Here is a 9,894-nt window from a genome sequence, read left to right on the forward strand (position 1 = left end):
TGGGAGTTCTTCTCTTCCCCTCTTTGGAGGATTTGACTCCCCCCCTTCGTTGATTTTAATGCGATGTGTTGTTTTCTTGGGTGGCATGTTGAAATCTGTATGTAATTTATATGCAAAAGATCAGAAATAGTTAAAATAAAATCAAACATACGCACAAAAAATCTTTTACAAACAGTCTTGCCAACTAGATCGGAGAATTGTCCAACTTCTTTGGCGAGGTAAATCGTGCTCACCGAAGAGGTTGCCTTCAAATTAGAGAAAGTTGGCAATGGTAAAGGTTCTGTTACTACGCCGACTACTTTTGGAAAGCTTAAGTTATCCTGTGGGAATTTATAGATTCACGCATCTAACTTAACACGCCATTAAGGGAAAAATGTAGGTATTAGGCGAACCACTAAGTGGCTCGGCGAGCCCGACCCAGTTTACTGAACTGCCCAACGTGCCTATATTCCATAAACCTTTTCCAATTTGACCCTCCATATTCCGAAAACAAAATTGAATCATGCAAAACTACAATTGAAAAAACAGACCCATAGTGCCCATCACTCCGGAATACTCAGATTTCTCCATATTTTACCAAATTTGGCCATTTGATGATATTTGCTCTTAATAATGGGGTTTCCCCGCTCTATCATTAAGTAATTTTCATCGTTTGCCACAAACAATGGCTACTAAGACTTCACCCCAAACGATCTAACCGACACACAAGCACAACCTAGTGAGATATTATTCAATTTAAAGCCCAAACATTACGGCCATTTGACGATCAGAACAATATGGGGCAATGTTTTCAAATTAAAATATACATGTAAGAATTCTAATCCTAGTAGAGAGGCTCAACACTCGTCAATACAATACTAATATTGCAAAGGAGTTCAAAATGTTTGACAATGAATTTGGGGTTTTAGGAACTAACCTTCAACACTGATTGAAATATGATTGAAATGCTAGGCAGCTAAGAAATCCTAGTCTTGAGCACCAATCACCAACTAAAATACATGTTGAAAGCCAAAAATACAAAATACTACCTTGGTGTGAATTTGTGAAGTCTAAAAGTGAGGGAAGGTGAAGAGTTTCAAACTCCAAGTCTTTTGGCCAATATAAACTGCCCAATTCGTGTCCATTTGGCGACGTTAATATGGTTCGCCGATGTAATTGGTGATATGCCGAATGTTCTTTTACCTCGCCAAGTTTTACAGGTCCTCTAGTTTATATGGAGGTCCAAACGGCAAAAAATGGTGAGATCACCGACCAATTCTGCGATGCGTTAACCGGATCCTCAGTTCTCCAACCTGCACTTTTCAACTCCTTCCTCGTATTAACCTACAAAATTAACACACCGTTATTCGTACATACTAATTTAAAGTGTGAAAACCTTGGTTGCATCCCAAAAAGAGCCTTATTAAATGTCGTGGCTCGACGTGAGCTATCAGTTAATTTTCGTCTCTAAGGTTAGACCTAATGTTGTTAGGTAAACCCCTTTTACTTATAGGGTAGAGATGAGGTAACGTGTGGTCTAAGAGTTTTTCGATTAACTTGATTGATATTGAGTGAGAGCCACTCATCTAACTCAGTTCCTCCACACTTTCCTTCATGGTTTTTAGCATTTTATCTTGCTCATGAAGATTTTGGAGGATGACCAATAGCGTATCCTCATTACGTTTATGTTAATTAGTCCTAAACCTTACTCGCTCATAAAGATGTATGTACCTCCCTTGGATCTTGCACTTGTTTTCCACCTCTGTGAGTTTGGTGGTCAAGTCGTTCAGCTGGGTTACCAATGCAGATAACTTGATGCCACTCTCGGCTTCTTGATTCGTCTCATCCTTCTTGTCACTACTTCCCTCACCCATTCTCAGGGTTCCTGCATACAATGACAATTCAAGATAAAACAAAACTAAAAGCAAAGTTAGTAAAACTACAACTAATTAAGAACGAAAACTCTACTCACTACATCTTCTCAAGTGAAACCACTTCCCGGCAGCGGTGTCGTTTTCATGCTTGTGTAATCAACAACAAAAATTCCGGTATGAGTGTCTACGATCGTGCAATAGTATAATAACCCAACCAAGGTTTGTGATCGTGTCCCAAAGGACCGGTAGTGAGAATTTATAGAAAAAGTAAAACTACGTTCTAACTAGTCGTAGCTAAAGACATTAACGAATAAAAGCATTATAAATTAAAGATAGGGTGATGCAAGCTCAAATATCAATAAGGATTTTTATCACAAGTGGTAAAAATAACAAAATGAACAAGAGAATCTAAGCAATGAGAGAGGGAATTTCTGGGATATGTATAAGAATACGAGGTAACCTAAATTGTTGGGTACATGCTTTCAATAGGGGATTAATAGAATAATTGTCACTAGGATAAGCTTTAAAGGGGATAAGCTCTCCCTCAAGCAACTTACCCCATTTCAAAAACGTTCCTCTCCAAAACTCATTTGCCTCATGAAGACCAGCCTACACCTTAACTCAATCAGTCTCTCGAGCTAAGTGTGTGGGAATGAGACTAGGGCTCACTCTTTCGAGCAGAGTCTCATGTCAACCCACTTCCACCAACCATCAAAATAGTAGTCTTAGTTTATTGACTTCTCTCTCGAGCAAGACGAAAACACATAAATAAACTTGTATTTTCAACTACAAATTCATTAGATTCATCCACAACTACTAAACAAAATCACAATCAAACTACAATTTTTCTATCAGCTACCAAGACCCAACTACAATCTTAACTCATATTCATAAAATCACACACCAAGAATTTAGGTTTTAGCTAGACATATACAGGAGGTAGAAAACTATACCAAATAGAACCTACATTCAAGTGTGTATGAAGATTTGAGTCCTGTTAAAACCCAAGTATGAAGAAATCAAAAGACCTAAGTCCAAATCCTTAGAGTTGAAACCCTTTTGGTCTTCAAGTTCTTCTACCAAAACCCTCAAAAAATTAGACCTCATAAACGAAGATAAAAACTGGAAAAAAATGATAATAATGTATTCTAACAAAAATAATCCAATATCTAAGATAAATCACTCCAGAAGTATTTATAGTTTTCACAAAATAATGTTGTAGTGGGATGCCCGACGGGATTAGTCGAAATCGCCGAAAAAATCAGGATTCACCCTTATCGTTGTCTTGTGCGTAATTAAGCATCTTCATGTTTTGGATCAATGGGTGATAAGGAACTGCTTCGGGATCTTCTTGGTGATGCACCAAATGTTTTTTTTTACCACTGATTTGATCATTTCTTTCAAGGCTCAGGACACTGGAACAAAAGGCGATCTTAAGATCTATCGGCGAGTCTCCAAGTTGACTCGGCGAACTTCAAGCTTTCATTTCTTCATTCGTTTCATCTTTTTTGCTCCTTTTTGCCAAGTAGTGTCCATGCCTTGTTTCAAACTCAAAATACCTGAAACTTGTGGTTGTTCATTAGTAATTAAGATAAAACAAGCAATTAATGACACTATTTCTATCAAAATATAACCCTAAATGAGTCAAATTTAGGGACTCATCATGCCTCTTATGATTAATGTTTGTTTAAAATGTCTTATACCAATTATATTGTTCGCTAATAACAACCGTGTTGTCTCTTTATAATTGCTAGACATTTTTTCATTCACGTAATATCATATATTTTTTTTCTGGTTGCTTCAATGTCTAAGATCACATCTGCATCTCAACTTGTAGATGAATCTGGTGAGTCTCCGACAATTGATTTTTCAATGATTCACATATATGAAGTTAGTGGGGTTCAGAAGGCATGTATATATGGTGTTGGTTCTCATAAGCAACTTTCTATGAGAACATTGACTCATCATCTGCTTCAACATCTCAACCTCAAGATTGTGATTTTGATGCTTGAGTTGAGGAATACGTTAAATAAATGAAGGAGGAGATGGGAAAAGAGATAAGACCTGAATTACATGAATAAATGAAACTTGAAATGCAGCTATAAATGAAAGAGCATGTTGATAAGATTCTCCAAGAACGTCTGTCTATCCTCATAGTTGGCCTACCTAATCCATCCCCTGGTAAACCTCGCACTGATGCACCAGATTTTCTAAGACATGATTCATAATAAATAATGTTATTCAAAATTTCCGAAGCATCTTTGGAAGAGCTTTAATTTTTTGTTTTCGTATTTGGATATACTTTGAACTCTTTATTTTAGGATTTGCATTGTTTTATTTCAAGTTATAATTTATCAATTTTTTTTTAAAGATTCATGAAAGCAAGTGATTAATATAAATATATCAAGTGAAACCATAGTATCCAATTACCATTTAATCAGTAATATGACAAAAGACATTATCAATCAATCACTGACCGAATATAAAAAATAAATGATATATATATATATATATATATAAATAAGTGACAGTCAGAAGGACGAACACAACATGAAATAATTGTACCAAACGTTCCGTAAGTTGTACATAAATTTGAACTTATTTTTTTTTTATTTTCTACTTAACCACGTGTATGCATTTGAATTTACTATCCCTTTTTTCGCAGACACGTATTTGTTTTTACCTTTGTGGGCAACAACTGGTCTCCACATTCTTTTTCACTTAAACCCCAAATACTCTTCTTCCAACTTCTCTCTTATTCCCTCACTAGGTCGTATCTTTTCTCTCCGACAATGAATTCTTCCGTCTCTCCAATTTTATATTGATAATGGATATAAATCAACTTTTTGGTTATGTTTTGAAGTTGATGGAGGATGTGATGAGAGTACTTCGCTCCGTATAAGGGTAATGGAACATTTTTTTTGTTGATAAATTAGCACTTCTCTCATTGTTATTAATGTATCTCCATTTTTCATGGCCTCTTACAGTTTGAAGTTTCTTTAATTAGGTATTTTTCAGGAGACTCAGATTATGAAATGGCTATTCAAAGTTACTGCGTGTAAGTGTTTTATCAATTCTTGCTTATATTTTGTTCGAAAATCTCTAAAAGTACTCAAACTATATCGGTTCAGATATTTGAGCTGTTCTTCTTATTTTTCATTCAATCAAATCTATCAGTTAATAATTTTAATGGATGATACATATATTTTTTTTATCTTACGTCATGCTTCTTTGTTAATTACTCACAGGAGATTAATTGTTTTTAAACACTTCTTATGAATTAATTTTATGTTTGATATTCCTAATGTAACTAAAGAAGTTTTTCTTTCTTTTCCTTTTTTTTTGTTATTAAAACAGGGCTTCTATCTTATTGAGAACTACTAGACTATATTAGTAAGTAATATGTCGTTTAATTGAACCGAGAATTTTGGTTTAATTGGTACTAATCATTTTAATAAATTATTTTCGTCTTGTGTACCTTTTCCGCTCATATTTGGGGTTTGTGAGTATATTTATTGCCCAACTCCATTTGATTTTTCTATGAATTTATGAAAAGGTTAATATATATGAAACGTGTAATTCGTCTTTCATTTAGCACTTTTTTCTATTGGGTTTTCAATTTTAAAAATTGATGATTGCCTGCATTCTACTATGCTATTTTGGGATTTGTTGGGAAGTAAAGCTAAAAAGGTTCGAGCCTCTTATTTTGATTTCTCTAATCGAGATCCTGATGCATATAAATACAAGTGGTCCAATGGGAGCAAGAGTTTCCAAGAAAATTTGGAATCTTTGGACTATTAATTTGCAGGTTACTAAAATATATCAACAAGTCTTATTTTCTCTATCTTTTTTTTGCACAAATTTCCTTGAATTTAGAGTCTGTAACTTAAAGATATTTGTGTTTATCACTTTAAATCAGTGTATATTTTGCTTATAATCACATAATATTTTGTTCTTCTGTTAATTTCTTTCACATACTTGATCTACCTAAAATAAAAAGTATTTTGTGTTGCACATGAGCTTTTGCTTTGAGTAGCAAGGTAAATATATGTCTGTGTCAAACATTAATGTGCAAAGATAGAGATAGTTGTGAGATACTCTAGATGATCTTTATGTTTTGGTGACAATGAACTGAAAGGGTTCCCTAGGAATAGGTTACGTTAATAAGACTTTTCTTACTTTACTATCAAGTATCAACAACTCTGGACGAAAAATAAAATGTCAATTAACTTGGAAACTATGTGCAAGTAAAAAATAACTTGTTGACCGAACACATGTAAAACTATGAATACCAAATTAAGAAATCACAAAAATTGAGGTGTGCAAAAAGAAATAAATGTGATGCTGAAGATGTAAACGACAAAAGACAATCTTCTTTAAGTGGTAAAACCTTTAGTTTCATGGACTCTTCACTTTTGATGCCGCACCCGTATCGAATTTTTCAAAAATACACTATTTTTGACGAATCCAACACGCACCCGTTGACATTTTGAAGAGTCCGAGCAACATAGGTAAACCCTAAGCATAAGTGAAAGTGGATGCTTTTGTTACTTCATACTATTTTTATGAGATTATGAAATGAATAGTGAAAATATATTACTATAATACTATTTAATTGTACTGTGTGGAAGATTGCATCAATTGAAGAAGATTATACAACATCAATTCTCATGCTACAAGATAGCTCGTCCAATTGTCATATTTCTAAAGACCGTGTTACAAAATTGGCTGAACAAACAACACCTAATTTCAATAGCAACTTCACGTCACTGCCAAGGGAAGAACTTGAATAGTATGTGATGTTGTTGTGCTACTGCCCAAGTGATGAAGGTCTGATGGCATGGCTTTGTGCAATATTAATATGATCACATGGATCATTCATATTTTCGTCTCTTACGTCCTGAAGAATTGCCTCTGATGAAATCGCCCTGTATGTTTCAATGCAACAACAGTCGAATTATTACATTCTTACTTATAAAAGAACTGCAAACATAAGATGGAAGCAGGGCAATAAGTTTATGTACCTCATTATTAGTATTTTGTACAATGTCTTCAACAAAGGACAAAGTTCAACAGGAGCTACATGTTTGTTTATAATTTTCATCAAGATGCAAAACATTTAAACTGGACAGACTGAGAAGCTCATAGAAAGCTTTTATTGCTGAAACTCCCTGCACAAATTCATACAGGTTAGCATTTTCCACGTAGTAATAAAACTCTATTTTGTTTTCTATCTTTACGATATAGTATAGGAGGCCTGCCTTCCCGACTAGCAGTTATACCTTTTCCTGAAGTCCTTACTAAACCACCAGGAAGTAGAATCTTGAACATTTTCTAGCTACTATGAAAATCATAGTCGGAAGAGATTAAAAAGTTCAATTTACTTTCGGACCTTGCCTTAATAATGAAGGAAAGACTTAGGTATTTTTTTTTTAAAAAAAACATAAATTTTCTCAGTGTTTACTGTATCTTTCTCACAGTGAAGAAGAGTTTATTACGTGAGCGAAGAAGCTATTGTTGTAACCAGAGAAAATGCTTGATCAGAAATACCTAATATGATATGATATTATGAAGTCTTGATAAATGACATACAAAGTAACCATGTAATCTACCACAAAAAATTGAGCATTAGTTATTTTTATGTACTCTTGATAAAATAATGAGCATTTTTTTATGTACCAAGATGTTTTTACACTTTCTCTTTTCCTACCAATTTTTATAGAGTAGAAGGGCATATTCGTTTGACTTGTTTGAGAGCTTATTACAAGACCAGCTGAAAAATAACTTGAAATGTATTTTTAGGTTTTAAGTTGCTCAGCCTCTTCGCAATCAAAAAGAGAAAGTAAGACTTGAAAAGGACATGATGATTTTAGAATCATACATCTATTTGAAGTAAGTATATGCTACTATATCTCCATTGGTAATATGTATTGTTGCTATAAGATCTTTCTTTTTTGGCGTGTGAATCAAGTAAACTTATAAGAATGGTAACAAAAATAGAACATTAGAAAGGATGTTGTTTTTTATGAAAAAGAAAGTGAAATGCGCATGAATAGTAGTCGTTGCACTTGGGTGAAGGTCCTTTTAAGACTAATTGCTCAGATAAATCTGTAACAAATGAACACAGTTTTCTAAAACATTCTTTGTTGAAAACATCTTCTCTTACAAGTGAAGTAGGCAATTGATTTTAAACTTTCTGTGAGATGGGGTAAAAAGAAGTAAGTCAAAACATTTTACTCACACTCCTTTATCTCTGTTTTTATATGTCAAAAAGGTATGGTTCTTTTGAGCTTGATATAGTGACATGAGAATTTTACAAATGTACTTAGTTATACTATCCATTTGCCTTTTTTTTTAAATTTTCTTCTATTGTACTTCACAATTTTGTGATTGTTTGACAATCTAATAACTATTTTGCAGAGTAATAGTTGATTATTTTTCTTTAGTATACTCTTGATTGGCGACATTAAGTTTCATATTGTTCACAACTTGCAGTAATAGAAGCAACTACAATTCTCAAGGGAATGGTGAAATATGCGTGCGCAAGGTTTTTAAAGCCTAATTACATAATTCTATGAAAGATGAACCTGAAACAAAAACTTTTGCGGATAATACTGTTCATAAAGAGGGGACAAAATGAATAAATTATATCAAAAGGTGTTAACATTTGTCTATGCAATGGAGCTCGTTTCTTTGTGTTACTCACAATATTAACAAATTTTATGTGAACGCTTATCTTTAATGCAATATTTCATTATTACCAATGAAACCAACAATTGGATTTCATATTGTTGAAACTTTTGCCTGTAGGTAATAGAATGCAATTAAATAATTGTATACCTGTAATGTTGGGTGAAGGTCTTTGCATTGATGCGAAGATTTTAGAATGTTTAACTGATGAAACTTTTTAGATTTACTTAGGCGTGTTACTATTTTTATAGAATGCACATCACTAATGATCATCCTGATTCTAGAAAAGTAGTTATGATCATCACCTTTTCTGAATGTAAATTAGAACAATACCAGCAACAATTCCCAAACGACTCATGTTAATCATTTTGATCTAATTTTTCAGTTTTGTGTTAGGGAGGAACAATTGTGCAGTAATTTTTTGGGCTTAGTTGAATAACAATTTAATTATGAGGAATTTTCACATATAGCCACTCATAGATAGCCTAACTACTCTCCATAGCTATATTTCGATAATTACAATTCATAGCTACATGTTATAGGGAGGAGATAGACGAGCGAGACTAGGGGAGAGAGGTAAATTGTATATGTATATCCGTTAGATAATTGTACATTTTATATATGTATTTGTATATATGGCAAGAGAAATTGGGAGAGGGAGGCGAGAGGCGAGAGAGGTGAGTGAGAGAGGGCAGAGTGTGAGAGAGAGGCGAATTGTATATGTATATCAATTAGATAATTATATATTATACATATGCATCCGTATATGTGTCAAGAGAGATTAGGATAGGGAAAAGAGAGACGAGCGAGATTGAGAGAGTGAGGATAGAGGCGAGCGACGGCAGATATTGGGAAAGGAAGGAGAGAGACGAGCGAGAGAGGGAAAAGAGTGGGAGAGATGTGAATTGTATATGTATATCTATTAGATAACTGTATATTATACATATGTATTTATATTTTTGACGGATTATGCATATAAAAACGTAGCTAATTATACATACTTGATGTCGACCCTTATAATTAATGTATAATGTTAGTCGCGACTGGTATTATATCAAACTATAGCTATGATGAGTAATTAAATAGTATAAATTTGTTCAACTTTAGTAAGCTTCCTAACGAATAACTAATGAGATTTTTATGTTTAAAAAATTACTAACCAATTAGTAATATTAGTTGAAAAAGTATATAGTCATACTTACTAATTGATTTAACATCCATCGGAAATTTTCCAACGAAATGCCAATACATTTTTTCTTAATTGAAAGCGCTAATTGATTATCAATGTATTTTGGTGAATTTACTAATGAACTTAGCAACTAAGTTGTTACCTGTTAGAGAACTGCTAACA

At 33.5% G+C, this 9,894-nt stretch overlaps 1 long non-coding RNA gene across 4 annotated transcripts in view; it reads left to right on the forward strand.

Annotated features, from left to right (window-relative positions):
• Positions 1-8,885, forward strand: part of LOC107025368 — a 32,187-nt gene extending 23,302 nt beyond the window's left edge. Inside the window, exons 3-8 of one of the 4 annotated variants that reach the window (XR_003579156.1) lie at positions 3,691-4,034; positions 4,519-4,757; positions 4,861-4,911; positions 5,211-7,042; positions 7,656-7,745; positions 8,349-8,885. This is a non-coding gene — a long non-coding RNA (uncharacterized LOC107025368). Of the gene's footprint in view, positions 1-3,690; positions 4,035-4,518; positions 4,758-4,860; positions 5,044-5,210; positions 7,043-7,655; positions 7,746-8,348 lie in introns of those variants that run through there. The other 3 variants (XR_003579157.1, XR_003579158.1, XR_001457390.2) reach the window with 3 other exon arrangements.
• Positions 8,886-9,894: the final 1,009 nt, after the last annotated feature.

Source organism: Solanum pennellii, chromosome 7 (assembly GCF_001406875.1).
Source record: "Solanum pennellii chromosome 7, SPENNV200".
NCBI classification, from domain to species: Eukaryota; Viridiplantae; Streptophyta; class Magnoliopsida; order Solanales; family Solanaceae; genus Solanum; species Solanum pennellii.